At 42.4% G+C, this 27,658-nt stretch overlaps 1 protein-coding gene across 1 annotated transcript in view; it reads right to left on the reverse strand.

Moving 5' to 3' along the window:
• LOC134729056 (A disintegrin and metalloproteinase with thrombospondin motifs 7-like) overlaps positions 1-27,658 on the reverse strand; it is a 52,158-nt gene that overhangs the window by 18,640 nt on the left and 5,860 nt on the right.

Here is a 27,658-nt window from a genome sequence, read left to right on the forward strand (position 1 = left end):
AGAGCCTCTGACGGCCCCACCCAGGCAGAGACCTCGGGTCATCTGTGGAAGGGCAAGGTCTGGAAAGCAGCCCCTCCCCTGGGAGAGAGCCTAGGGCATCCGTGCCTGTCCCCTGTTTCCCCCACTCCCCAACAGGGCTGGCCTCCAGCCTCTGTCATACCCTATCTACTCCTGCCTTCCTCCAGCTGGCATTCCCTGGCAGCGGTGGCGGGGAAACTGGCAGACACGAGCAGGTGCCATCTGTGTCCACCACACGCTCCTGCTGCTGCGGTGTGGTGAAGACAAGGCTGCCCAGAACCACCACGAGGCAGCGAGCATGGAGTCCGGGGCCCTGGGGAGGGTGGCCCAGGTCCGGCTGGCACCTGCTTCTGCCCCTGCCTCACTCTGTACAGCCCTCAGGCATGCTATTGCTTCTGGGACCAGTGACCAGCCTGCTGTACCTGCTGGACCTTAGGCGGCCACTACAACGGCTTAGCAGCAGGAGTGCCCTGGCATGCTGACCAGCCTGCCCACAGCTCACTGCTGTCCTGGAGGAAGGTTTGGGGCCCTCTGGGGGGCAGCAGTGGCTGGGGAGAATTGAGCCATGCAGACATGCGGGGCTGGGGATGACCCAGGCAGCCACGACTTGGGCAGAAGCATGGAAGGAGGCAGGACCCATGGGACCTGGGGCCTCTAGCCAGGCAGGGGAGATGGGGAGGCAAAATCCCTCCAGTTCTCCAGTCTGCGTGGACTCAGGGTAGGTGGTGCCAGGCCAGATGGCTGGGATGAGCATACAGTCCTGACTGGGACAGGCAGGGGGTCGCACAAGGAAGAAGGGCAAAGGTGATGGATCCTGGAGTCCAGCAGGGAGAGAAAGAGACACTCCGAGATGTGGAGAGGCTGGGAGAACACGAAAGGGTCAGGAAACAGGGCCAAGAGTGCTGAAGACAGGTGTGGAGAGAGGCTGGGAGGGTGGATCAGACCATGGAATCCCGAAGCCCAGATTTCAGAGGAGGGGGCCTGGCAGCTGGGAGACCCAGGGTGGGGTGGGTGGTCTGTGTGGTCTCCTAAGTCCCCTGGCCAGTGACAGGCCCCTGACTCTGCCCAGAGCTGCGGAGAAGAAAGCCAAGGTGACCAGACTTCTACTGAGAACCCTGGAATCCTCCTGGAATCACTCAGACTGCCCATGCTGGCTGGAAACAGATCCTCTAACATGGGCGTTGGCAGATGAGCAGCTGCTGGATGCAGTCCTAGTGCCCAAGATGACCACGTGCCAGGCTGGTCCAGGGTGCTGGGGGCATACCCTCTCATTTGCTCCTCACAACATCCTGGGCAGACTCTACCATCATCTCCCCTCATGCACTCAGGGCCCATACGTCACTTGTCCCGGGTCGCGCAAGAGGGACGTGATGGCCAGGATCTGGAGCCAGGCCCAGGCTGCCTGCACCAGGCTGTGTCTACTCACTGGGCTACCCCCAGTGCAGGGCTCCTCCCATTCAACCGCGAGCCTGGCCTCAAATACTTCACCCCACATACAAGTTCAAAACCATGGCAGTGAGGCCTGGCAGGGAAAAAGGAGTGTCCCAAGTTCTCCTGCGGCTTGGGGCTCCCTGAGCCTCCCTGGGCCTGCACCCGGGGCAGAGTGTCAGCCGGGGGTGGTGGGGTCAGCTGGCCCTGGGCTCCCTCCTTCCCGCCATCATTCCGTGGCTCGAGGAGGTAGACTGGGGGCTCACCCATCCCAGCCAGGGGGTCCTCTGACCCAGAGGCTGAGGGGTCCAATGCACCTCATCCCGGCACCAACAGTCCCTGGGCTGCAGCCGAGCCCTTTTGTTTCCTGGCTGCCCCAGTGCTGACTCGCTGCACATGTGGCTTCTGCAGGCCTGCTGCTGGGCAGCTGAAGCCGCAACCACCTCTCAGCCCACCCTGGATGTATGGGAGAAGTTGGGAGCATGAGGTGACCCTCACAGAATCCACTGCCAGAATCAGGCCCAGGTGCTATCTTGGGAGTCAGAAACTCAAGGTGGCCGTCAGCCAGCCCTTCCTTCCTCTGGCAGGCTGACTGCCAGGTTCTCTGCACTGCCGACACACCCGGATCCCCAAAACCATCAGCCCTTCCCCTCCATGCCCCTCCTTAAGCTAACTATAGCAGAGCTGGGCAGTCCCACAAGAGGTCAAAGCAGACAGTAGGTGACTCCGGTCAGAAGCTTCACTCTCACCTCAAGACTGCAAAGAGCTGCCCACCACTGACAGGAGAGACATGTGGGCCCGCTCCCCTGGCCACCCCTGGGATCTGGTCATGGAGTCACTGCATGGGGTGTCCATGGGGTGAAGTGAAGGACCCCACATGTTACCTAGCCTGCCTCTCTCCCTGTAGAAATGCTGGCTTTGAGGAAACCAGGGACCAGGGCCTCCCCTCCTCCCCACCCAGGTCCAAGTTGACACTGGCAAAATGCTGTGACCTCTCCCCAAGGTCCCATAAAGCACCTGTCAGCCCGGAAAGGTTCTTAGAGTTCTTCAGGTCAACCCTCTTGGACAGGCCAGTCTAGGTTCTTAACCACCAAACAAAACTCTTCTCTGCTTCCAATCCCACCCCCCACCCCAGTAATCCCTCTTCCACTGGAGGCCAGTATCCTTGCTCTTACATCCCTAATGGACCTGGTCACATCCCTGCTTAATCCCCACAGTGAGTGCACTTCTAGAAAAACATGGCACATTGAGCAGACAGATTTATCACTGCTTCCTTCCAAGACTCCACTATAATGACAGTAGAGGAAATAAACAAGGCATAAATCCATAAGGGGTGATGATGAGTCATGAAGGATGTCAACAAGATTCTGGAAGCTGGGAAGCAGATGGCCAGGCAGTAGCTGACTTGCTAGAGTGATGAAAGCTGAGAGTCAGATTCCTGCAGGGGGGAACCACCCAGAAGCAGAAGCCCGAAAAGGCTCAGGAACTGAGTTTTCAGGGACTCCTCAGGGCCTTACGGCCAGGAGGGCTGAAGACAGTAGGGCTGAAAGTCTGTAAGAACTGATCAGACCCTAGATCCCCTCCCCAACCCTGAGTAGCCAAGTGACGGCCACCTGCCACCCAGCAGAGGGCCAGGAATCACTCCCTGGAGAGGGTGAACCAGGAGGCTCTGGCCCAGGAACGGTGGACATACATGAAGGCCCAAGGCAGAAGGACCTACAGAGAAAAGGGGACAAGCAAAAGTCTACACATTGAAGGGTAAGAAACACGCCAAGCCCCTTTCCCACTTGGATGCTGGAATGCTGCAGCCAGACATACACTCTCCCAGGAAAAGTCGAGAGGATTCCTCTCAGGAAACTGAATCACTCAGAAAAATGACCTCAGATAGTGACATTAGAGGATCTCCCCAAAATAGCCCCATCTGAACCAGTCCTTCAGCAGTGACTTGGAAAAGTCCTGCCCAAGTCCACAAACTGCCCAATTAGTGTCTCTACATCTCCTTGCTATATATGAAATACAGCCAATGCATTTTAAGAAAACGTTTCTTTGAGACAGAGTCTCTCTCTTTTGCCCAGGCTGGAGTACAGTGGCGGAATCTTGGTTCACTGCAGCCTTTCCCTCCCGGGTTCAAGCGATTCTCCTGCCTCAGCCTCCTGAGTAGCTGCAATTACAGGCATGAGCCACCATGCCCAGCTAATTTTTTGTATTTTTTTTAGTAGACACAGGATTTCACCATGTCGGCCAGGCTGGTCTCGAACTCCTGACCTCAAGAGATCTGCCTGCCTCGGCCTCCCAAAGTGCTGGGATTACAGGCGTGAGCCACCAAGCCTGGCCAAGAAAACTGTTAACATGAAACAAATATATTTGGCAAAACCCTGTCTCTACAAAAAATACAAAAAATTAGCTAGGTGGAGTAGTACACACCTGTAGTCCCAGCTACTCTGGAGGCTGAGGTGGGAGGAGCACCTGAGTCCCCAGAGAATGAGGCTCCAGTGAGCCGTGATCATAGCACTGCATTCCAGCCTGGGAGACAGAGAAAGACCCCATCTCAAAAATAAAAAAAAAATAAAAAAATAAATATCCATAAGGATCTAAAATGCCTATCTGTATGAGATTGTTCTTTGTTCACATTTTTTCAAGCAAATATCACACAATAAATTGAATGCAGGTGCAAATGACATATCAAACATCAACGAAATTTGCAAAAGGTGTAAGATTGTACTACTTTGGGTTTAGAAATTTTCTTTTCATAAAAGCATTTATAACAAAATTTGGTGAGCTTTTAAGGAATATTTTAAGTATTTCTGATTTAATTTCTAGTGATAAATACCAATAGATATAACCTACATACACAAAAGCTCCTTGGGCCCTCAATATACTTTTAAGAGTGTAAAGGAATCCTGACCCCAAAACTTTGAGAACTGCTGCCTTCCCCTCCACTTTCTTCCTTCCCTAGAATTTCTTCCCTGGAAGAAACATTCCTTTGTCATTCTATGTTAACTTACATAGTTCCATTGAGGCCAGTTTTGCTACCTCCCTCCCATCTTTCCACATTCCTCTCTTGACACAAAACCTGACCAAAGGACTCTACCGGCCCACCTCATTTCCAGTGATTAGCTGTCAGGTGGGCTAAGCCAAGAAAATCTGGGTTTTCCCTGAGACTAGACCTCTCTTTCTGGAAGATATGGAATCACGAGGACAAGGTTGGCCACCTACGGGTAGTGAGAATTCATCTTGCCTAAATGGGAAGACGTTAGGCAAGTTTCTAGAATGCCAGACTGCTTTCTAGAAAGTCAAAGATAATTATACTTTCTGCCACGACTGTGAGAATGCCCATTTCATTGCACACTTTCTAACATTTTTACCAATCTGATAAATAAAAGCTGGTACCTAGAAGAAAAAAAGGCTGGGTATGGTGGCTTATGCCTGTAATCCCAGTACTTTGGGAGGCCAAGGTGAGTGGATCACCTGAGGTCAGGAGTTCGAGACAAGCCTGGCCAACATGATGAAACCCCATCTCTAGTAAAAACACAAAAATCAGCTGGGCATGGTGGCAAGCACCTGTAATCCCAACTACTCGGGAGGCTGAGGCAAGAGAATCACTTGAACCTGGGAGGCAGAGATTGTAGTGAGCCAAGATCATGCCATTGCTCTCCAGCCTGGGCGACAAGGTGAGACTTTGTCTCAAAAAAAAAAAAAAAAGTTTCCATACAATATAATTTGTTCCATCTCCAAAAACCAATTCAGCAATAACTGAAAGCCACCACTTGGAAGGTTTCAAGGATTTAGCTCTACCTGTTGATGTCCAAAGCATTAGTTAAGGTAGGAAAAAAATACACACACACACTCTCTCTCTCTCTCTCTCTCTCTCTCTCACCCTTATGTAGTCAGTACCAGGAAACACGAAAGACTAGATGGTATAGTTATCCAACACAAAGCACACAATAACTGAAGGCACTGTAGAGGAGTAACTTATGACACAGATCTACAATATTGTTGAGTGAAAATGCAGATTATAAAAAAAAATCTGATTTTTTTTTTTTTTGAGACGGAGTCTCGCTCTGTCGCCCAGGCTGGAGTGCAGTGGCGCGATCTCGGCTCACTGCAAGCTCCGCCTCCCGGGTTCACGCCATTCTCCTGCCTCAGCCTCCCGAACAGCTGGGACTACAGGCGCCCGCCACCATGCCCGGCTAATTTTTTCTATTTTTAGTAGAGACGGGGTTTCACCGTGTTAGCCAGGATGGTCTCGATCTCCTGACCTCGTGATCCGCCCGCCTCGGCCTCCCAAAGTGCTGGGATTACAGGCGTGAGCCACCGCACCCGGCCAAAAAAAATCTGATTTTTTAAGGGAGAGGGAACACATACAAGCAAAGGAGAAAAGAGATGAGCAGATGACTGAAAGATACAAAATTCTGACAGTGGTACATTCTGAGTGGTGGAATTATTGGTATTATTTTCTAGCTTTGCCTAAAAACTTTCTAAATTTCTTAAAATAAGAACTTTTTGTTATCCATATTATAAAATATCCATCACCCCAGGAAACTTAACCTTGAGCACAAACTCTACAACAAGTTCAATGTTTGTTCAGTTTAATATTTAAGAGACAACCTACTTTGAAAGACATCTAAAATGATGACCAATATTTAAACCTATGCATTAATATTTTTCAATCGTATGCTTTACATTTTGTAATTTTGATAAGGTTAAGCTTTATTGTCTTTAAAATATTACCTACAATATGCCTGTTTTTAAACAGTGAATGATGCTCTAAAATCACAATATAAATTCAGGCAGTGTTCCTTACATGGAATGTTTAAGTACTTCTAACACTGCTCTTTTTCACTTGTTATGAAAACACAGAACAATTATCCAAGCATCTAATTATTCAGGTCCTTTGTTTCTCCTCCATTCTATTAGTTTTATAGTAATTTTAGGGCCTGTGAGGATGAAGTTGTCTGTGACAGCTACCACAAAGGTTACTATAGGTGGACAAATTTCCAACAAGTTTATCATCACTACCATCCCCACCATAAAACTGTCTCTATCAAGGGCAACACAATTCAAGGTTAGCCAAGACAACCTCTTTACCTGTCACTGCTTAAGAAAAGGATTTTTTGGTCTTATTTAGAAATAACTTTCTGTACCTACTTTTCTCCACAAATCCACTGAGACCAGTGTGTGGCTCTATCTCAAGCACCAGCAAGCAAAACTGCCCGCTAGAAGGTTCAGTTTTTGTATCTTTCCAAATGTAGAACACAGCTATCTTCAGGGATTTCATAATTTTTTGAAAATTGATGCACAAACTTCTTGAAAGTTCAGAGATACAGCAGCTGTAATTCTTCTGAAGGCTGGTTATGGGACGCGTTACCTTCACACTTTCCTGTTCAATAACTGTGGGGTGGAGAATCAAGTAAACTGACAGAATTTCCACATAAAATTCGAAGTGCTCTGACAACAAAAGAAACTTAAAATACACATACACATACATACACACACACACACACACACACACACACGGTTTTCCCTAATCATTTTACAACTAAACAACCAAGTTGCTAACCCAGAGCCCACAAAAGCAGAGTCAAAGTTCTAACACTTGGTAAAAGAAAAATGCATACATACCCCTGTGAGCTAAAATAAAATGCTTAAGTATTCAAAGACAGACAGCAATTACAGCTACTGAGAACATCATTGTAAGCAAACTGAGGCAGAGAAAACAAACGTGCTGATGAGGATTTGAAACACCTAAGCTGCAGAAACCCACTGGATGGTTTCCTAGGTTCCGAGTTGGCATTATCTTTCAGAACGATCTTCTAGAAGAGATCACATAACACTGTTACAAAGGATCTGGAGAAAGGGACCCTGGCTTCATCACTCTGGCTCTCCAGTCATGCTTTACATTTGGCAGTGACTATCTCCATTCAACTCAATTCCCTAACCCTAAACTAGCTGACATGTATCAAATACTGCCCTTTACCAGGTCTAAGTAAGTTTAACTCCCCCGACTCCCACCAAAAAAAAATCAAGATACTAAGGGAAACCTGTCTCCTCTTCATATACCTGTTCCTTTCAAGGAAGCCTATAAAAATGGGGATGAGAGAGGATAACCACTAGGAATTTGACTCTATATTATAAATTCAGATAAATGAAAACAATAATTCCTCTGGACTCAAAGTGATATGGCTCTGATGACTGGAGAAACATCGGGGTCCTTTGTGTCACGTCAGTTAAAAGACATGGACACACAGGAGTGGTTTTAAGGAGCAGAAAGTTTAATAGGCAAGAAAGAAGAAAGGCTCCCCGCTGTACAGAAAAAGGGGGGCTCCGAACAGAGAAAAAGCCCCGTGTGTGGCAGAACAGTACTTGGTTATATTGGGAGGCTGGAGGAGGTGGTGTCTGATTTGCACAGGGACCAGGGCATTGGTTTGACCAGGCATGTCATTCATGCAGCCCGAGAAAAACGTGGCCCTCTCACCCTAGCCTTTTAATATGCAAATGTAGGTCACCATGTTGTCCTGCACACGTGGGGTCATCTGGAGGTGTCACCTTGAGGTGGTGACTAGAAGAAGAGGGTGGCAATCACCATGTTGAATGGACACAGTTTCTAAGCGCTGGTATTTGCATATCAAAGCTTGGCAGCCTGTAGTCCCAGCTACTCAGGAGGCTGAGGCAGGAGATTCACTTGAACCTGGGAGGCAGAGGCTGCAGTGAGCTGAGATCACACCACTGCACTCCAGCCTGGGTGACAGAGCGAGACTCCGTCTCCAAAAAAAAGATAAAAAGAAAAGAAAAAGAAATGTTTCTGGAGTTGTTTCTATTAAAAGCGAAAGCCTTACTGAGGCCTCCTTACCCTCTCTATCTGCCTAGTATAATTTCTGAATAACTCCTCTATTAAAAGTACCACTTAGGTGCTTAATATGACAGTTCTGATATTTCCCAATGCTCCTCCACAAATTCAATTTGGAAAGGTAATCTGTCCCAGGAGGGCAAACCAAAGAAAAAGTCCTAGGCTCCTGAATCAAGGTTTGTTTCTTTCCTTTGTACAAGTTGACAATAACATTCCTCCTGATAGTCCCCTACGGCTTATGCTAAAATATTGGAAAGAGAATGAAAGGACTCAATACAAGAAAAAGCAGCAAATGATAAAATATTGTTGTTTCATTTGGACTCAGGAATCAATCCTGAAAAGCAAGTCAGAAATTAACTCCTCTGAGAAAGATAAGGTCCCTGTTCCTAGACAGCTCACCAACACATGGAACCTCCTCCACCGCCTTCCTCCGTCCAATACCCCTAACCCTAACCTCCCTCCCCCTCAAGCAGAGGCAGTTGTCCCAGACCCTTCTCCTACCCACATTGTTCCCCCTCTGTATAACCCTGCCTCCTGGGAATCGTCCCAAGAGCCTGCTCACTACCACCCTAAGTACTCTTCCCTGAAAGGATTTCAATGTGAGATAGAGCAATGTAAAAGGGATATTCAGAACTTCCCCTTCCCCTCTACCTCGGGAGAATTAGCTCCACCTCTCTTCCCCTTAAGACAGGTGTCCCTAGGTGGAGGAAGTATTCGCTTTGTAAATGCTCCTTTAACCAGCTCGGAGGTCCAAAACCTAAAAACAGAGTTCAAGCCGCACTATTAGACAACTCCTGTGGAACAGCAGATCAAATTAACCAATTTCTAGGACCACAGTTATATATACTTGGGCTGAGTTAATGTCCATCCTAGGCATCCTTTTCTCAGGGGAAGAAAGAAGCATGATCTGTAGAGCTGCTATGGTAGCCTGGGAACATGAACACCCTCCTGGCCAAAACACATTCATGCAGCAGATCAAAAATTCCCCAACCAAGACCCCCGGTGGGACAATAATAACGCAGCCCACTGAAGAGGATATGCAAGAACTTAGGGAAATGATAATAAAAGGGATTCAGGAGTCAGTACTCTGAACCCAAAATCTTACTCGAGCATTCGACATACAACAAAGGAAAGATGAAGGGCCTATCGAACTTTTAGACAGCTTGAAAGAACAAATGAGAAAATATGCTGTTCTAGATTTAGAAGATCCTCTTAGGCAGTGAATGTTAAAGCTTCATTTTGTTACTAACAGCCAGATATCACAAGGAAATTACAAAAGATAGAAAATTGGAACGACCGTCCCATGAACGAACTTCTTAGAGAAGCTCAAAAAGTGTGTGTAAGGAGGGATGAGGAGAAGCAAAAAGAAAAAATGAAAACGATGTTATCCACCTTCCAACAAGGGGCCCCAAAGGATAAAACACACCAGTATTACTCTCTGTTACCCGGAGACCCACACACTCCCAAACAAAGCCTCCCGAGAGCCAAAACCTATAAAGATCCTAGGCCCCCACTTCCTAAGCCATATAAAGAACGTAAGGAGGCAAAGCCGAGAAACCCAAAAATAAATGAGACAGAATCAATGCTTCAATTGTGAGAAAGTAGGCCACTTCAAGAGGTATTGTCCCGAATTAAAATCAGAAAGAGAAGTCGTCCCACTTACGACCTTTGAGGAGGAATAGGGGGTTAGGGGCTCTCTCTCTTTTACCTTGAATCCCACCAAGAGCCCTTGATAAATTTACAAGTGGGACCCAAATCTGAGCTTACGACCTTTTTAGTAGACTCAGGAGCAGCCTGCTCCTGTTTGTTACCTTCCCCACAATATAACCTGGTCCTCAGAGGAGCTTGTAGTCTCAGGGGTAAAAGGAGAGGGAATCAAACGAAAAATTTTAGAAGAAACAGAAATTAGATGTAAAAACTGCTCAGCTAATGTTGAATTTTTGTTAATTCCAGGAACTAATCTATTAGGAAGAGACTTAATGTTAAAATTAGGTATAGGTTTACGTATTGGCTCAGAAGGATTCTATACTTCATTAAACCTGCTCGCCACTGCAGAAGAAAACATACATTCATCCTGATGTTTGGGCAAGGGAAGGAAATTGGGGAAAACTCCAAATGCCCCCTATACATATAAAGTTAAAAACCCCTGGAGAAATAGTAAGAAGAAAGCAATACCCTATTCCTTTAGAAGGCAGAATAAGCCTGAAACCTATAATTGAAAGCCTCATCAAGGATGGGCTCCTTGAACCCTCGATGTCCCCTTATAACACCCCAATACTGCCTGTGAAGAAACCAGATAGGTCATATTGACTGGCATAAGACCTCTGGGCCATCAACCAGACAGTCTAGACTACCCATCCTGTTGTCCCTAATCCTTCAACCATTCTCAGTAAAATTCCATATGAACATCAATGGTTTACAGTAATAGGTTTAAAAGATGCCTTTTGAGCATGTTCCTTGGATGAGGACAGCTGAGACATTTTTGCTTTTGAATGGGAAGATCCCCATTCTGGATGACAGCAACAGTATCGATAGACAGTTCTACCCCAAGGCTTCACAGATTCCCCTAATCTCTTTGGTCAAATTCTAGAACAAGTGTTAGAACAAGTTTATACCCCAAAATGTATATGTCTGCTCCAGTACGTAGATGACTTATTAATATCTGGTTAGGCTATAGAAAAGGTATCTGCTCTCTCCATCCATATCCTTAACCATTTGTAAGGAGAGGGACTATGGGTTTCAAAGAGAAAGCTTCAATTCATAGAGCCTGAAGTTAAATACCTAGGACACTTTATAAGTAACGGCAAACGAAGGACAGGGCCTGAGAGGGTGGAAGGGATTGTATCCATACCTTTGCCTAAGACTAAACAAGAACTCAGAAAATTCCTAGGGATAGCTGGAGATTGCCACTTATAGACTGACTAATATGCCCTAGTCACAAAGCCTCTCTACCTAAAACTCACCCAAGAAAAGCGTGACCCTCTCCTGTGGACTTCTGAAGAACTCCACCAGGTTGAGGAGCTAAAACATCTGCTTATAACTGCCTCTGTTTTAGCTTTGCCTTCCCTAGAAAAGCCATTTTACCTTTCTGTTAACATAAATAAGGGGCTAGCTTTAGGGGTCCTTACCCAAGAACACGGAGGTCACCAGCAACCCATGGATCTCCTATCAAAAGTTTTAGATCCAGTAACCTGTGGATGGCCTGAATGTTTCAATCCATTGCAGCTATCGCCTTGTTAACTAAAGAAAGCAGAAAACTAACCTTTGGGGGAAAGTTAGCTGTAAGCACGCCCCATCAGGTTAGAACCATCTTAAATTAAAAGCCAGGAAGGTGGCTTACTGACTTGAGAATTTTAAAGTATGAAGCTATCCTGTTAGAAAGAGATGATTTAACACTAATGATAATTCACTTAACCCAGAGGTTTCCTGACTGGAGATCCCAATCTAAAGAGACCTGAGCATAAGTGTTTAGATGTAATTATCATACAAAAGTTAGGCCTGATTTAAGAGAGACCCTTTACAAAACGGGGCAGGACTTATAGATGGCTCTTCCCAAGTAATTGAAGGAAAAAGGCATAATAGGTACTCAGTAGTAGATGGGGAGGCACTTGAAGAAGCAGAGTCCAGAAGACTGCCAAATAATTGGTCTGCCCAAACATGTGAATTGTTTGCATTAAATCAAGCCTTAAAGCACTTGCAAAACCAAGAAGGGACTATTTATACTGATTCCAAGTACGCCTTTGGGGTAGCTCACACCTTTGGAAAAGTTTGGACTGAACGAGATCTTATTAATAGCAAAGGCCAAGACCTGGGCCACAAAGAATTAATCACCCAAGAATTAGATAACCTGCAGCTGCCAGAATAGCTATTGTCCATGTTCCAGGACATCAGAAAGGTCTTTCTTTTCAAAGCGGAAGGAATAACCTAGCAGATCAAATAGCCAAACACACTGCCATTTCCTCTGAAAATGCCTGTTTTTCACTTAGCCCCTTGCCTTCCTCCCCCGACTGCAGTCCCCATCTTTTCTCTCGCTGAAAAGGAAAAATTAACAAAAATAGGAGCCAAAGAAAATTCAGAAGGGAAATGGGTGTCACCAGACCAAAGAGAAATGTTATCCAAACCCCTCATGAGGGAAATTCTCTCTCATCTGCATCACGGGACTCATTAGGGACCTCAAGCTATGTGTGATGCAGTCCTCGGGGTCTACAGATATATAGGAATTTATATTTTGGCAAGACAAGTTACAGATAGTTGCCTAGTATGTAAGAAGACTAATAAGCAGATCCTCAGAAAACCACCTGTTGGAGGGAGAAATCCAGGATTAAGGCTGTTCCAAAGTGTCCAAATTGATTACACCGAAATGCCCCCAATTGGTCACTTAAAATATTTATTAGTGATAGGTCACCTTACTCATTGGGTATAAACTATTCCCTTTTCAAGTGCAACTGCTAGTAATGTACTCAAGGCATTAGTTGAAAATATTATACCCAGGTTTGGATTAATAGAAAATGTTGATTTAGACAATGGGACTCATTTCACTGTACATGTCGTTAAGAAACTAGCCCAAGTACTAGATATAACATGGGACTACCATAACCCCTGGCAGCCACCTTCATCTGGAAGAGTAGAAAGAATGAATCAGACTCCGAAAAACCACCTAACCAAATTAGTCCTAGAGACTCGGTTGCCATGGACTAAATGCCTCCCCATTGGCTTGTGAAGATTCCGAACTGCCCCTAGGAAAGATGTCGGCTTACCTCCTTATGAAATGCTCTATGAGTTGCCTTATCTACACTCCACTGCTGACATTCCTCGTTCGAAACAAAAGATCTGTTTCTCAAGAACTATATACTTGGTCTATCCTCCACTTTCTCTTTCCTTAGGACTAAAGGCCTCTTAGCACATACACCACCCCTTGAATTTCCAGTTCACCACCACCAGCCCGGACAGAGACCACATTCTCATCAAAGGTTAGAAAGAAGGGAAGCTCAAGCCCACCTGGGAGGGACCTTATCCAGTGTTTCTAATGACTGAGACAGTCTTCCACACCACCGAAAAAGAATGGACTCACCATACCTGAGTCAAAAGAGCACCACCCACTCCAGAAGCATGGACAGCTATTTCAGGGCCAACTCCAACCAAGTTAAAGCTAAAACGGGCTTGATCCTCTTATGCTGTATTTCTTTTCCCCTTCTATTGCTAGTCCTCTCGTTATTAATGTAACTAGGTCGAGCTCACCCCAAACTATTACCTTTGATGCTTGCCTTGTTATACCCTGTGGAGATCTCCAAAGTCAAAAGCAACTCTCAGCCTCAGAGAAGTATCTCTGCCCCTTTCAGACAAAAGACTCCCCCATTACGACTCTTGTTCCTTAAGAAATGTAGGGAAACAGGCCTGCCATAGCTGGAATGATATTATGTGGACAACTGAACATCAGGGCTGGACCTTGTCAACAGGCAGTTGTAAGTCCCTAAAACCATGTTTGCTTTGTTAAAGGAAACATCCCCCGCCCCCCCAACTGCCAGTATAACCAATGTAATCCAGTGCAAATTTCTATTCTTATCCCCACTTCTGCCAACCCTAAACCTACTTTAAGTCGCTTATACGGCATGGGAGCCAAAATAGCAGGGACACATCTTATAGAATCCTTTGAAATGTGTTTCATTACTTTCTCACCTCCTCCACCTCCTTCTACACTCTCTCCGAACGAAACTGCTGTTCTTCCTTCAACCAAGGATAAAATCAAGGTAGCCACTGTAGAAGTTAAAAATTTGAAACCAACCATAGCAATTGAGACAGGGTACCAAGATGCGAATGCTTGGTTAGAATGGATTAAATATTCTGTCCGCACTCTAAACAAAAGCAATTGTTACACTTGTGTGCACAGTAAGCCAGAGGCCCAGGTTGTCCCCTTTCCACTCGGATGGTCTTCCAGCCAACTGGGCATGAGCTGTATGGTAGCTCTTCTCCAAGACCCCACAGCCTGGGGTAATGAATCCTGCCAAGTTCTCTCTCTGCTATTCCCTAAAGTCCAACACCCTGCAGGTCAGCCCCTGACAGCCATCCAGCCTCCGTCTACTGACACCAATTTTTACCTCGGGTCTCTCACAACAAGGGGAAAACTTGGCATTTCATGGAGACCTAAAGGGATGTGGTGAACTTAAACGCTCCCAAGAGCTTACCAGTCAGTCTGCCCTTGTTCATCCTCGAGCATACGTATGGTGGTATTGTGGTGGACCCTTACTGGACACTCCGCCAAGTAACTGGAGTAGTACTTGTGCTCTAGTCCAACTGGCCATCCCTTTCACCCTAGCATTCCATTAACATAATAGAAGAGAAAATCATAAGAGAAGAAGTGCCCTTCATGGGTCCTTTGACTCCCACATTTATATAGGTGCTATTGGAGTTCCACGAGGAGTACCAGATAAATTTAAGGCCCGAAATCAAACAGCTGCAGGATTTGAATCTGTGCTGTTTTGGTGGTCAACTGTAAACAAAAATGTAGATTGGATAAACTACATTTATTACAACCAACAAAGGTTTGTTAACTACACAAGACATGCTATTAAGGGAACAGCCGACCAATTAGGTCCCACTAACCAAATAGTCTGGGAAAACAGGATAGCCCTAGATACGATGCTAGCAGAAAAAGGTGGTGTCTGTGTCATGATTGGAGTCCAATGATGTACTTTTATTCCTAATAACACAGCCCCTGACGGAACAGTAACAAAAGCTTTGCAGGGCCTAACCTCCTTATCCAATGAGTTAGCAAGCAATTCTGGCATAAATGATCCCTTTACAAGTTTAATGGAGAAATGGTCTGGAAAATGGAAAGACTTAACGTCCTCAATATTTACTTCTCTTGCAATCGTTATAAGTGTGCTTATTCTTGTTGGATGCTGTATCATACCATACATTCGTGGACTACTGCAAAGACTCATAGACACAGAACTTACCAAAACCTCTCCTAACTCTCCTCCACCCTATTCAGATAAGCTTTTCCTTCTAGAAAACCAAGCAGAACAGCAAAGCAAAGACATGCTAAAAAAGTTTGAAGAGGAAGAATTACAAAAATTAAGAGGGGGGAATTGTTAGGTACAGTAAGTTCCTCTTCAAAGGTTTAACTTGTTCAACTTCCTTGTTCTTTGTTCCTAAGAACAATTTCCCTGTACCTTCTCGACCCTACTTGCCAGCTTAGTTACCTGCTTAGTAACCTGCCTTGTAAACAACTCTTCCTACCAGTCCCAATCTGTAACTCACATTCCCCCTCCCTTTCTTATTAGAGAAAATATTCACAATATCCAACTGAGTCAGCTAAGATTGTGCAGTCCTACCCCAGCCCATGTTGGAATGACACAGAGGTTGGGACTGTGTTAGGGATAAGAACCCCTGCTCCACCCCGTTTGGTGTGCTCTTGCAATCATGACTAATGCAAGCAGCATACTTGCAGAAGCAAATTGTCTTGCTGAGAAAACTTTTTTGCCTGAGTGCTGCTTCTTCCTCACAGCACCGATCATTTGTTTCTAACAATCTCGCTAAAAGCAGCCTAGAAAGCAGCCACTTATGCAGAAAGAGTAATAATTTAGGCTCTACAAGTCACATAAAAAATGAAGTTTCATTTGTTTACCGGCTAATTTACTTCCTGGGAGATATTTTTCATTCTAAAACAGTGATTCCCTACCAAGAGTTCACAGATGCCAAGAAGTCCATAAAAGGAGTAATGGAATTGCCAAATTATGTTAAATACTTCAAAAGGACTCAAAGCCATATACTAGCTCCCAATAGGCCTGCATAAGTTATTAGAACAAGCTGCTTTGCATTTTGGGGTGATCAGAACCAGTAACTAGATGGCAATCACGTCTGTTACTGAAGATGGAAAAACTATACTTAAGTTGGTATAACAATCTTTCATAACATGGCTTCATAGAAAAGAAGTATAAAAAGGATTCCTTGAGGTTGAAAAAGAGTGCTCTTTTCCCTTCATTATTTAAGATTAGGACAAATTTATAAAACAGGAAAAAAAATAGTACAAATCCCTTGGCAAACAGAGTAAAACATCTACTCTGTTTTGCTTTTTTTCACTTCTTACACTCTCTTTCATAGGAAGTCAATTTACAGACTTCCATCAAGCCCTTAGAGACCTTTTTGTACTATCCATGACAAGCTCTTGATGTTATCTCTGCACTTTTGACAAATTCTTAGCAGTTAACTTACAAGGCAGTTAAGATTTTTGTTCAAGCACAATATAGCTAGACTAGTGTCATATACTCAATAAAACAAATATTTACCAAGCATTTATTGAGTGGAAGATAAAAAGCACAAAGCATAATTATAAAATATTTTCCCCTGCCACCATAAAAAAATTGAACAGGCTTACAGAATACAGCGTAAGAAAACATGACCAAAGCAAAAATAGTAAGGACTAAAGAGGGGAGGAAGGGGAAATATCAACATGAACTGAATACGACCCAGAAGAGCCTTCATGGATGGTCAGACATGTAAAGACAAATTGGGTAGGGTTAAGGGGTGGAGGTCAGGGCACATTCTATAGGGAAACAGCAGCTGATACAGAAGCCTGAAAGGAAAAGCGGGCAGAGCACCTGGACAGGACTCTTCAGGAACGAGCACGCATGTGTGTGAAAAACAACTTAGTGAGGTACCGTTCACCCAAACATTAGAGAAACCGCATAAAAATGCTTCTTGGTAAGCAAGAAGAAGGCAGGGCCTGGCTTGTAGAAGAACTCAATAAACATTTGAACTGTCTAAAGAGGAAAAGTTAATGAATAGGCCAAACTCACTCCTTTCTTTGTTTTAAGAGCTACAACTTTAGAGAACAACAAATCACAAACCCAGTAGACAGGTCCTGGCATTTGAAATCCAACCCCATTTTTCCCTTAATCTTTCCCCTCTGAGCAAATGGTATCGACATGAACAAGCCATGTTGATTTGATCAAGACACTCATCCGTGGTTAAAAGAGTCTTTACTTTCAAGAGATACAAACAGAAATATTTACAGATGAAGTGATCTGTCCGGAATCTGCTTCAAAATAATCCAAAGTGGAGTATAAATGAAATAAGATTTGCCAAAAGTTTATCATTGTTGAGGGTGGCTACAGTACATAGTTCAACTTTTGTTGAAGCTAGGCATGGTGGCTCACACCTGTAATCCCAACACTTTGTGGAGACAGAAGGATCACTTAGCCCAGGAGTTCGAGACCAGCCTGGGAAACACAGGGAGACACCGTCTCTCCAAAAAAAAAAAAAAATTAGCCACCATGATGGTGAGCGCTACTTGTGAGGCTGAGGTAGAAGGATCACTGGAGCCTGGGAGGTCAAGGCTGCACTAAGCTGTGATTGTGCCACTGCACTTCAGCCTGGACAAAAGAGTGAGACTCTGTCTCAAAACAAAAAAAAGAAAGAAAGAAAGAAAGAAAGATGGAACATATTATAACTGTCAGACCATTTGTTGCAACCTGGGCTGCAATCTTTTTCTTTAAACCCAAAAGAACTTCTGACCAGGTAAATGTAGTCTTTTTTTCTTTTTTAATGACAAATCTACTTTATAAAGTACCTTCCCTTATCAGTGAGAAAGAAAATATAAAAGAGCTGAGTCAAATCTGGAGTCAATAAAGGTTTGTAGTTCTTCAAACAAGAACCCTTGCTCTGAATTCTAAAAGTAAGTAACAGACATGCTGAAAAAATATTTCATTTTATGAAAGGTTCTGCACCAAAGCCTTTTACAAAAACAGTATACAAAACCTACTAAACATCCTGTTCCATCTTCCACTTTGAAATCACTGCTTGGTCTAAATTCAGTTTCATTAATAAAAATGAACACAATAAAACAGTACTCTATGCCCCCATTCCACCCCAACAATTATCTTCAAAGGATGTCCAGATTTCTGTACGCTATTTGCCAATCCTACCTACATATTAAAAAAACAAATCTCAGCTTTAGAGGAAAATCACTGGTTAATTAAAATGTCATTTAGGGTTGTATTTGTTTTCTATGAAGGGATAATAATGGGATATTTTATTTTCATTTATTACTAAAGCAACACCTTTCATTATTAGAAATGTATTTCCATTTCAAGCTACGTTTCAAAGCAAATTATAGTCTTCAACTAGCCACTTTCATAGGTATTCTGAATGCAATATTTTATTATAAAGCTTTGGCTGGCCTCCAGCGTTAATTAGCACAAAAAGATGGGTTTATTTTGAAAAGACAGGACAGTCTTTTCAGCCTTCAAAATGTTTTCATCAAAAATTACTATGTACCATAAAAATAACACGCTCACTGTAAACATTTAAGCGATTCAAAAATAAAGTAGAAAGTCAAAGTCTCCACCTACCTGCCCTCTAAGATGTTAATACTTATGCTTAACATATTTTATTTTTTAAAAGGAGGGGAAACCACATCATAACTACTTTAAAAGGCCTTTACAACTTCTTTGTAATTACACACACACACAAACGCACACACACACACACACACACACACACAGAGTGGGGAAGGAGAGGGAGGGGGTGGGGGGAAGGAGGGAGGGACAGACAGACACATACACTTCAATGTAAGGCTTATTATAAAACGTACAAAAAAGGTGAGAAAACAGAGATGGGTGGGAGATGGGCCTGCAATTTCAATATCTGAAGTCAAAACAACTTATTAGGAGATAATTTAGAATGCTTCTTGTCAACCCTATTTGGGGAAAATATTGATTTGATAAAAGGTTACGGACTAAAATCAAAAAGTAGCTGCCTTTTGAAGGTCAATTAATCCTTCGGTTTTAGGAAAAACTAAAATGTTACAAAACACACACAGTGAAACATACAGAGAACTCAAACTGACCTAACTACATTTATCCTCTCCTTCCCAATTATCCTTTATCACTAATTTCCCCAAACTACTACTCTATTAGTTTCCTATTGCTGTTAACAACAAATTATCACAAACTCAGTGGCTTAAGACAACACAAATTTATTATCATATTATCATTTCTGGAAGTCAAAAGTCCAAAATGACTTTCACTTGTTTAAAAATCAAAGTGCCAGCAGGGCTGTGTTCCTTCTAGAGTCTCTATGTGGAGAAAGTGTTCTTTTGCTATTTCCAGCTTCTAGAGCTGCATTCTGTGGCTCACGGGCTCCTTCCTCCATGTTCTAAGCCAGCAGTGTAGCATCTTCAATCACCTGACAAAATCCAACACGTTTTCATCATAAAAATGGTCAAAGTAGGAATAGAAGGCAACGTCCTCATCTAACAAAAGGTACCTGTGAAAAACCCACACCTGACAACATCATACTTAATGGTGAAAGCTTGGATGCTTTCTCTTTAAGATCAGTAGCAAGACAAGGATGTTTGCGCTCACCACTTCTATTCAATGTTGTACCAGAGATGCTTCTCAGGGTGATTAGGCAAGAAAAAGAAATAAAAGGCATCCAGATTGGAAAGGAAGAAAACGATCTCCAACTACTTCATCCTGTACATAGAAAATCCTAAGGCATCCACTTAAGAGCTGTTGCCAAACAAACAAGCCAGATTATAGTCTATAATTGACCTCTGAAACAAGGCTACAGTTTCAGAGACCGGTATGCAAAAATCAATAGTATTTCTATATATAATCAATGAACAATCAAAAACTGAACAATTAAGATAACAAAATTAACAATCGCATCAAAATGAATAAAATCATAAGCAACAAATTTCAAGAAAGTACCAAGTTTATACAATGAACACTACAAAACACTGTTGAAAGAAATCAAAGACAACCTAAATGAAAGGAATCAAATTCAGCATCCAGAAAAAATTCCTCACATTTATGATCAATTTCAACAACGATGCCCAAGACAATTCAATTGGGGAAAGAATAGTCTTTTCAACAAATGCTTCTGGAACATCTAGAGATCCACATGCAAAAGAAAAAAGTTGGACTCTTCCCTTACAAAATACACAAAAATGAACTCTCACATTACATACCTAAATGTAAGAGCTAAACCTATAAAATTTCTAGAAGAAAACATAGGAGTAAATCTCTGTGACTCTGGGTTAGGCAAAGAATTGTTCTTAGATATGATGTCAAAAAAAATCAACAACAGAACATTATCAAAACTGAAAATTTTGCTTGAAAGGATAGCATCAAGGAAGTGAAATGACAACCCACAGAATGAGAGATAATTTTTGCAAATCATGTATCTGATAAGGGACCTGTAGTCAGAATATACAAAGAACCCTTACAATTCAATAAGACAACCCAATTTAAAAACAGGCAAAGGATGTGAATAGGCATTTCTCCAAAGATACAGAAAAACGGCCAATAAGCACAGAAAAAGATGCTCAAAATCATTTGCCATTTGGGAAATGCAATCAAAACCACAATGAGGTATCACTTCACGCCCATTAGGGTGGCTATAGATCAGAAAGTCAGATAACATGTGTTGGCAAGCACATGGAAACACTCAAGTCCTTATACACTGCTGGTAGGAATGTAAAATGGTGCAGCCACTGTGGAAATTTCTCAAAATGTTAAACACAGTTATCATACACCCAAGCAATTCTACTCTTAGGTATATACCCAAGAGAAATGAAAACATATGTCTTCACCAGAACTTGCTGTTCACAGCAGCATTATGCATAATAGACCAAAAGTGGAAACAACTCAACTGCCCATCAACTGGTGAATGGATAAGTAAAATGTGATGTAACCAGTCATTGGACTGTCATTCATTAATAAAAAGAACAAGGTACTGATCCATGTTCTAACATGAGTGAATCTTGAAAACACTATCCTAAATTAAGCCAGTCACAAAAGGCCATGTATTGCATGATTTTATATATACATGCACTTTTATGTATATATAATTATATATATTTATATATATAAATTTATCTATATAAATATATAAAATTATATATCATATATGATATATATATTTTTCATATATATCATATATATCAGATATATATGATATATATCATATATATTTGCAAAATTATATATCATATATCATATATATGATATGATATATGATATATATACCACATACATCATACATACATCATACATACATCATACATACATCATACATACATCATATATACATCATATATATATCATATATATATATGAACTTTCCAGAATAGGTATATCAATAAAGACAGGAAGTGTACAAGTGGCTGCCACAGGCTGAGAGGAGCAGGGAATGGTGAGTGACTGCTAATGGATATGGCACTTTTTTTGGGGGGTGATGAAAATGTTCTGGTCAGACAATGGCAATTACGAAACTGTATACACACGAAAAACCAAAGAATCACACACTTTAAAAGGGAGAATTTAGCTCGGCATGGTGGCATGCGCCTGTACTCCCAGTTACTCAGGAGGCTGAAGCAGGACTGCTTAGAGCCCAGGACTTCAAGGCTGCAGCGAGCTATGATCGCTCCACTGCACTCCAACAAGGATGACAGTGCGAGACCCGTTTTCTAAATAATAATAATAATAATAAATAACCCAAGGTACTCAGTTCACATGCAAAACCACTGGTAAACATAAATTATCTCCAAGTAATCTAGAAAGAAAATGAGCACATAAGACGTCTTCTAAAAACACACATATATTTCTTTACATGTTACATTTAACGTAAAAATCAGCTATGCAGAAGTTACATGAACATTTTATGTTGGAAAGGTAAATGACTATTATTAATACAGAATGGTTAAGTACATTTATGTTTTTATGTACAAATGCATAAAAGGAAAAGCATCCTTAAAATAAACACCATCAATGGCTCCTCGGTGGTCACAAAACAAAATCCTCACACCTTTGTCTTCCTTCACAATTGAGCTTTATCCACCTTTTCAGGCTGATCTCCCATTATTACCTGACACAAACTTGGGTGGGCCAGAGTTTCCACTGACCATCCCCCCACTATTCATCCAACACCATGTTCACTGCCTCCCATTCCTGACCATTTGCCTTTTGTCTTCAACTAATTCTGGGGACGTTCTGTCCAAATAAATGATCCATATTCTTGAAGGCTGGAATCAAGTCCTATTACAAATATATTTTCTCACCCTCTCCAGAGCATAGCAACCCAGCATCTACTGGCCTCTCACAGCTCTAACCATCCACAACCCTAAACTGGCTTCTCATCAAACGGGTACTTTTCACCACCCAAATTCAATTAATTCACTCTTACAATAATAAAGAATAGTTGCCTACAGCCTACCTTTTCCAGCCTTGATTCAATCATTTATCAATTTTATCTTCAAAGTCCCTCACTTCAGGGAGATGATATATCAGCTTTCACCCAGAGTCCTAAAGAAAACAGCACTCTTGCCAATGACATAGTGCCACCTAGTGGCAACGTAAGGTAAATCACAGTGGCAGTAGGAGGATCTCTACACTACTTTTACAGGAATGCACTGCAGGTAAAAAATAAGAAGCTACAGTACTGTTTGGCAGGACAATTTGTTTCATACGTGCATACTATCGCCCTGACTAAATTAACTCTCAAGTCTTACAGGTATTATTTGTTTTCAGTTCCATGCACAGATTAGCCATTTAGTACTTACTAAATCAAACTCAATTTCTGAAGTGTCTTACACCAATATATTCATGCACATATGGTTAAAATTTTCCTTGAGGATCTATCATGTGAGAGTGTGGCTTATTACAACAAGTAAACAGAACAAATAAATACAAAATGAAAAGAAATCGCATGATTTACTCGCATATAAGGGAGCTTGTTGTGGATTAAGTTTCATGACCCAGGACACTGAAACAGAAATGGAATAAATGAGAATAAAATTAAAAGTTGTCATCAAAAATACATAAGCCACCTAAAGTCCTAGGTGTCAAGCATAGCTCTATGAGTACAATCCCCTGCCTGAGATTACCATATGCCCAGCTGTATGCTATACACTAAGACATTTAGGAAGGAAGCGGGGTCAGGGATTGACCCCAGACTCAATCTTTTCAAGTGGGGAAGAAAGATCTTCCGATTGAAAAATAAAGACAAAAAAGGCTTCACTGTCACAGAAGTTTCAACAACCAACAGGATATTTAAAACAGTTATCAAAGCAAAACCACTGTATGTTCACTTACATTTTTACACAGTCCCTCAAACTCACAAAATGCTGTTTGCTCAGGGACTTCTTCCAGTCTTACTAGGGAACCTGGAAAGTGAGGGGAGGATTGCAAGGGACCACTAGAACTCTCTTCCTCAATTCCCCTTCTCTGAGAAGGGAGGCTACAGCTTGCCTCTCTAACCACTAAAAGGCATCACCCTCCTCAAAGTTAATAGCTGGATTCCCTGATACATATTTTCACTAAATGAATTCTCATAAAACTCTCATTAAGATTTAGAGAAGGCTTCCAGGGTTGAATTCCTGAACATTAAGAACAGCATGTTTTTTAAAAGTTTAACTTGGTGATTGGACCAGGACTTCATCTAGGCTATGAATGCTCAGAATGGTAGGTCCTTTACCAAACAGCTTGAGTTTGTGTATAAAGTGATCTCATCCTCTTAAGAGTCAGAGAAACAGAACCAAGCGACTTCACTATAATTTGATCTGAGGAAGTTTCTTACTCACAATAGGTAAATGAAGGCACATACTAACCAGCAATATAAACAACAGTATCAAGTGTCATTCACACATGCAAAAAACAGACAAAATCCCAAACTCTGTGTTCTAACAAATCGCAAAAACCTCACTAACAATAAATTGAAATGACCAAATGTTCGGACCGAAAAGCAATGCCTTGGTAGCCTAGCCATGCCTAACTCAAATAATAGAACCATCTCGATGTTAAAATCCTCACAGATCAAGCTGTGTATGTCTCGGGTCAAGACTTCGCCAAAAAGCAGTGAGCACACACTTAAGAGGGAAAAAATCTACCTCAGCCTCCTAAATGCAATCATCTCTACACGAGTTGCAGGCCCCAAGCTTCAACGTGTTCTGCTGGACAACGCAGTAGAAAGCTGACAAGCAGGTGGCCTTCCCACACTGACTGAACCACCTCCATGCCCATGTCCATTCATTTTCTTGTCCACCCCATGTGCTGTAACAGACCTCCTGGCTCAGGGCACTCTTTCCTTCCTGACGGCCTTCACTTAATGACTTTGTACTTTTAGGTGCAAAAATTATCTGCAGAAATCCACACTGAAAACCAAGCTTGAGAAAGGCAGCAATAACCAACATTTTTACAAGAACAACAAGGTCAATTTCAAGCCCATCAGATTCAAATAGCAAGCATGGATGAAAATGAAAGATTGAAAGGCTTGAGTGCCTTCTTAATGTATTAAATATCCATTTAATTTACAATTAAGCTCACTGTGCTCACTGGCCTTTTAATCAGCTTTCCAGGTCCTGCTCAGACTTGCCTAGGACATGGGAATGAAAGAACCTATAAATTTATGGACCAATCTACCTTAACTAACTTGTCAAGTGTTCCTGCATCAAGCAGAAGAAACATCAGTGAAACTGATACAGGAATTAACCCCTTGTTAATCCATAAAACTTAAAGGAGCGGGATCCAATCTTCTGGCTTCCCTGGGCCACGCTGGAAGAAGAATTGTCTTGCGCCACACATAAAATACACTAACACTAATAATAGCTGCTAAGCTTTAAGAAAATTGCAAAAAAAGAAAATCTCATAATTTTTTGTTTGTTGTGAGATGGAGCCTCACTCTGTCACCCAGGCTGGAGTGCAGTGGCACCATCTTGGCTCACTGCAACTTCTGCCTCCTGGGTTCAAGCGATTCTCCTGCCTCAGCCTCCCGAGTAGCTGAGATGATAGGCGCGTGCCACCATGCCCAGCTAATTTTCGTATTTTTAGTAGAGACGGGGTTTCACCATGTTGGCCAGGCTGGTCTCAAACTCCTGACCTCAGGTGATCCACCCACCTCGGCCTCCCAAAGTGCTGGGATTACAGGTGTGAGCCACTGTGCCTGGCCAATGTTTTAAGAACGTTTACGAATTTGTATTGGGCCACATTCAAAGCCTTCACAGGCTGCATGCAGCCTGCAGGCCGCGGTTGGACAAGCTTGGATTAGAGAAATCTACAGAGACAAACTAGTGACTTAGTAGCCCTCTGATCTCTCATGATTCGCAAGAAACTTAGGATGACTATGTGTAAAGACCACAAACATCAATTTAACTGAAGGGTTCCCGCCACACTGGAATGAGGAAGCTGAGCAAACTCAGAGGACTCTAAGAAAGGGCTGATGTCATCTGAACTGTTCGGAATTATAAACTCCTCTAAACATGTTTCAAAACCAGAACTCGTAAGAGTTGTTCTGATACACGGATTAAAGAGGGATGACAAAGTGTCTGTCCCCCACACTGGTCAAAGGGACAGGTCATTGTTATGCTGGCAATGCAGGCTGCTGAAAAGAATGTATCTGTCAAAAGTAATCAAAGTAATGACCCCAGAAGGCTCCAGAAACAGACTGGTAAATTCAGGTTGCTTTCAGACTTCCACAATGCTGGCACACAAGGGGAAAGACAAAACTAACATTGACAGAGCATTATATTTGATATTACATTTAATCCCCATTAAAAAGATACTATTTCCCGTTTCACTAGTGACAAAGTTGATCTTTCAAAGGTTAAATTATTTAACACCAAGGTCAAAGGGTAAGTTGGAGAGACCAGATTCAAACCCAGTCTGACATTAAAACATGCGTTTTCCCCCCACATCGTCTCCTGCTAATAACCTCAAATCTAAAAACTGACTTGCCCTACACCTTGAGCCCCATCCTACAAACTCTCCCTGATGTTATTAATTCAGCTGTCACTGTGCACCTACAACGTGCCAGACACCATACTCCTCAACACTCTGTAGGCACAGAAGGAACAGATAAAAATCCCTACCTTCATAGATATTATTCTAGGGGTAACACAGGTAAATAAAACATTAAAATAGTTTTCACATAGTAGCAAATTCCATATAGCAAAATAAAACAGAAGAAGGAATAGCAAATGAGGGAGATGCCCTTTTAAACATGGTGCTGAGGGAAGGCCTCCCTGAGAAAGATCTCATTTACCCCAAAAATAAAAAAGCAAGTAATAGAAAAAACAGGTAAAAGGTGTTCTAGACACTTAAACCTGCCACATTGAGAACTCAGGGTTCTGATGCAAAACCTCGCTGCATATAATGCATTAACTTATTTTTATACATTTAAACAAACAAACTCTACTTAAGAACTGTGTTCTAAAGGAAGGAGCATATTACAGGAAGGCAGTTTTTGGTCAGAGTAAACACACTTAAAAACTAAACCTATTGAAAGACCAAGAACAACTGAAAGTCTTTGCTTTGTCAGATTTTTGACCAAAAGGAAAATTAAAGAAACACACCATGCCCACCCAATGATTTCACCAAGGAATTTTAAGAGAGAAAATCCTACTTCTTCCTCACCCAGTAGCCAGTGAAATGACTCAGCAAATTCACAAGTTCACTGGGGCTGCTTTCATGTAACACAGGGACAATACATGACAGACACAGCGGAACCCTACAGGTTGCCTAGTATTTGAAAGACTGTGAAGAGGAGGAGATGTCAAAATTCAAAGTCTTAAATGATGTAGTTTTAAGTATGTTCAGCAATTTCACCACTCAGTAGTAAGGCCAGCTACAGTTGAAAGGAATCAGAAATTTGAGGGGTGTGAAATAAGCAGAAGCACAGAAGTTAAGGATTTGTATTCTTCCCACATTTTCCACTTTATTTTATACTGCTGAGAAAAAACAAATTTAATAGTTTTCTGCTGTATAAGAGAGACACATTCACTTTATGTCACAGTAAGAGTCACTCAATTTTAATACAACTATCTCAATGTATAAATTAACATTCTCCCCCCTTGCCCACACATAGTAAGTCTCTTATGATGCTGCTGATTAGAGAAGCAAAAGTTGCCGCTACAATTCTCTTCCTGCATTTTAATATAAATAATCATCAGTCTTTTCTTCATACAGTGCAGTGTGGACACTATCATCAGAATGTACCAGCACTGGGTGTGCAAAGTTTACAAAGATTAGCAAGAGCAAAAGCGTTGAGATTTTTGAAATTCATGCTGCTGCAAAGAAGTATGTAAAAACTCACTCACTATAGAGGACCACACAGAAACTCAGGCATGAAGTTATATGGCTGTGTGATTGGTTTGGGAGAAGGAACGGAAAGCACTTCCACCAACCTATATGCCTGAGCAAATTAATGCAAAACCTCAGAAGCTACAAAAAAGTTTATCTACCTAAATTAAAATTGGTGTCCACAGCAGTAGCCAGCAAAATGCCTGCGAAGCGCAAAGTGGTAAATATTTTAGGGTCTGTAGGTCATATGGTCTCTGTTAAACAATATGTAAATGAATGGGTGTGG

Source organism: Pan paniscus, chromosome 16 (assembly GCF_029289425.2).
Source record: "Pan paniscus chromosome 16, NHGRI_mPanPan1-v2.0_pri, whole genome shotgun sequence".
In the NCBI taxonomy this organism is placed as follows: domain Eukaryota; kingdom Metazoa; phylum Chordata; class Mammalia; order Primates; family Hominidae; genus Pan; species Pan paniscus.